This window comes from Macaca nemestrina, chromosome 2 (genome assembly GCF_043159975.1).
Source record: "Macaca nemestrina isolate mMacNem1 chromosome 2, mMacNem.hap1, whole genome shotgun sequence".
Taxonomy (NCBI): domain Eukaryota; kingdom Metazoa; phylum Chordata; class Mammalia; order Primates; family Cercopithecidae; genus Macaca; species Macaca nemestrina.
Window position 1 is genome coordinate 102562753 of NC_092126.1, and position 3821 is coordinate 102566573.

Genomic DNA, 3821 nt, shown 5'->3' on the forward strand with positions numbered 1-3821 from the left:
CAGCAAATGAAACCATCAACAAACTGAAGGAACAACCCACAGAATGGGAGAAAATATATGTGAACTATCCCTCAGACAAGGAATTAATAACCAAAATATATAACAAGCTCAAACAACTTAATAGGTAAAAAGCAAATAATTACATTTTAAAATGGGCAATAATCCTAGCACTTTGGGATTCTGAAGCAGAGGGATCATTTGTGCCCAGGATTTCAAGGTTATGGTGAACTATGATCATGCCACTGCCCTCAAGCCTGGGCAACAGAGTGAGACCCCATCTCTCAAAAAAAGGGGAGGAAGGCAAAAGATCTGAATAGACATTTCTCAAAAGAAGACATACAAATGGCCAAGAGGTATAGTTTTAAAATGCTGAACATCACTAATCATGAGAGATTTGCAAATCAAAACTGCAATGAGGCTGGGCCCAGTGGCTCATGTCTGTAATCCCAGCAGTTTAGGAGGCCGAGGCAGGCGGACCACTTGAGGTTATGAGTTTAAGACCAGCCTGGCCAACATGGGGAAAGCCGGTCTTTACTAAAAATACAGAAAATACCCGGGCATGGTGGCATTCACCTGTAATCCCAGCTACTAGGGAGGCTGAGGCAGGAGAATCACTTGAATTCAGGAGGCAGAAGTTGCAGTGAGTTGAGATCACACCACTGTACTCCAGCCTCAGCAGCAGAGCAAGACTTCGGCTCAAAAAAAAAAAAAAAAAAAAAAAAAAAAAAAGACAAAAACCGTACAGTGAGATACCATCTCACCACAGTTAAAATGGCTTTTATCAAAAAGAAAGGAGCTTTTTCACACCGGATCTGCCACCAGAACACAGGTGTCATGAAAACTACCCCTAAAAGCAAAAATGGAAAAGGAAAAGACTCATATCAACATTGTTGTCATTGGACACGTAGATTTGGGCAAGTCCACCACAACTGGTCATCTGATCTACAAATGTGGTGGCATCGACAAAAGAACCATTGAAAAATTTGAGAAGGAGGCTGCTGAGATGGAAAAGGGCTCCGTCAAGTATGCTCGGTTCTTGGATAAGCTGAAAGCTGAGCGTGAACGTGGTATCACTATTGATATCTCCTTGTGGAAATTTGATACAAGCAAGTACTATGTGACTATCATTGATGCCCCAGGACACAGAGACTTCATCAAAAACATGATTACAGGGACATCTCAGGCTGGCTGTGCTGTCCTGATTGTTACTGCTGATGTTGGTGAATTTGAAACTGGTATCTCCAAGAACTGGCAGACCCAAGAGCATGCCCTTCTGTCTTACACACTGGGTGTGAAACAATTAATTGTTGGTGTTAACAAAATGGATTCCACCGAGCCACCCTACAGCCAGAAGAGATATGAGAAATCATTAAGGAAGTCAGCACTTACATTAAGAAAATTGGCTACACCCCGACACAGTAGCATTTGTGCCAGTTTCTAATTGGAATAGTGACAACATGCTGGAGCCAAGTGATAACATGCCTTAGTTCAAGAGATGGAAAGTCACCCAGAAGGATGGCAATGCCAGTGGAACCACGCTGCTTGAGGTTCTGGACTGCATCCTACCACCAACTCATCCAACTGACAAGCCCTCGTGCCTGCCCCTCCAGGATGTCCACAAAATTGGTGGTATTGGTACTGTTCCTGTTGGCCGAGTGGAGACTGGTGTTCTCAAACCTGGTATGGTGGTCACCTTTGCTCCAGTCAATGTTACAACAGAAATAAAATCTGTCAAAATGCACCATGAAGCTTTGAGTGAAGCTCTTCCTGGGCACAACGTGGGCTTCAATGCCAAGAATGTGTCTGTCAAGGATGTTCATCATGGCAACGTTGCTGGTGACAGCAAAAACGACCCACCAATGGAAGCAGCTGGCTTCACTGCTGAGGTGATTATCCTGAACCATCCAGGCCAAGTCAGCGCTGGCTATACCCCTGTGCTGGATTGCCACATGGCCCACATTGCATGCAAGATTGCTGAGCTGAAGGAAAAGATTGATCGCTGTTCTGGTAAAAAGCCAGAAGATGGCCCTAAATTCTTGAAGTCTGATGATGCTGCCATCATTGATATGGCTCCTGGCAAGCCCATGTGTGTCAAGAGCTTCTCAGACTAAACACCTCTGGGTCGCTTTGCTGTTCGTGATATGAGACAGACAGTTGCCGTGGGTGTCATCAAAGCGGTGGACAAGAAGGCTGCTGGAACTGGCAAGGTCACCAAGTTGCCCAGAAAGCTCAGAAGGCTAAGTGAATATGATCCCTAATACCTGCCACCCGGTCTTAATCAGTGGTGGAAGAATGGTCTCAGAACTGTTTGTTTCAATTGGCCATTTAAGTTTAGCACTAAGAGACTGGTTAATGACAATAGTGCATCATAAAACCTTCAGACAGAAAGGAGAATGTTGTGTGGACCACTTTGATTTTCTTTTTTGTGTGTGGCAGTTTTAAATTATTATTTTTTAAAATCTGTACTTTTTAATGGAAACAACTTGACCAAAAATCCGTCACAGAATTTTGAGACCCATTAAAAGGTTTAATGAAGGAAAAAAAAAAAAAAAAAAAGGAAGGAAGTAACAGATATTGGCATGGATGTGGAGAAAGAGGAACCCTCATACACTGTTGATGGGAAGATAAATTAGTAGAGCATTATGGAAAACTTTGTGGAGTTTCCTCAAAAAAACTAAAAAATAGACCAGGCATGGTGGCTCATGCCTGTAATCCCAGAACTTTGGGAGGCCGAGGCAGGTGGATCATCTGAGGTCAGGAGTTCGAGACCAGCCTGGCCAGCATGGTGAAACCCTGTCTCTACAAAAACTACAAAAAATTGGCTGGGCATTGTGGCAGGTGCCTGTAATCCCAGCTACTTGGGAGGCTGAGGCATGAGAATCACTTGAACCCAGCATGTGGATATTGCAGTGAGTCGAGATGGCACCATTGCACTCCATCCTGGGTGACAGAGCAAGACTCCATCTCAAAAAAGAAAAAGTAAAACAAAAACAAAAACATAGAACTACCATATGATCCAGCAATTTCACTATTGGGTATATAGCCAAAAGAAAGGAAATCAACACATCAAAGAGGTATCTGCATTCCCATGTTTATTGCAGCACCTTTCACAACAGTCAAAATATGGAATTGATCTAAGTGCTCCTTAGTGGAAAACAGGTATATATATAGATATATACACACACACACACACACACACACACACACACACACACAATGAATCATTATTCAACTATTTAAAAAAATGAAATCCTGTCATTTGCATCAACGTGTTAAGTAAAATAAGCCAAGCACAGAAAGACATATATCACATATTCTCACTCACATGTGGGAGCTATAAAAGTGGATTTTATGCAGATAGAAAGTTGGCTGGTGGTTACCAGAGGCTGGGAAAGGTATGGTTACAGGGGGAATGAAGACAGGTTAATTAATGGATACAAATATACAGTTAGATAGAAGTAAGATGGTAGTCAATAGATCAGTAGGGCGACTATAGTTAACATTAATCAATTGAACATTTCAAAATAGCTGGAAAACAATAATTTGAATATTCATAGTAAAAAGAAAAGATAAATATTTAAGATGATAGATATCTAAGGATTCCTACAGGTAGCTGGAAAGAGACCACAGACATTGAGGGAAGCTCACTCAGGATCTGCTCCTCACCCTGTCTCTCTGGCAAAGTAGTAAGTGAGGTGCTGAGCAGAATGAGCTACTTTGTGGTTTCCACTGTGAGCAGCCCTGTCCCTTACTCAGTGGCTTGTCCTGCAGTGGTGATGGCCAAACAGAAGCAGCTGTGGCCCACAGCACTCACAGAGAGT

The 3821-nt window shown here is 42.7% G+C and overlaps 1 pseudogene; it reads left to right on the top strand.

Annotated features, from left to right (window-relative positions):
• The first annotated feature begins 859 nt into the window (after positions 1 to 859).
• On the top strand, positions 860 to 2245 carry LOC105480225 (putative elongation factor 1-alpha-like 3; annotated as a pseudogene).
• The last annotated feature ends 1576 nt before the right edge of the window (positions 2246 to 3821 follow it).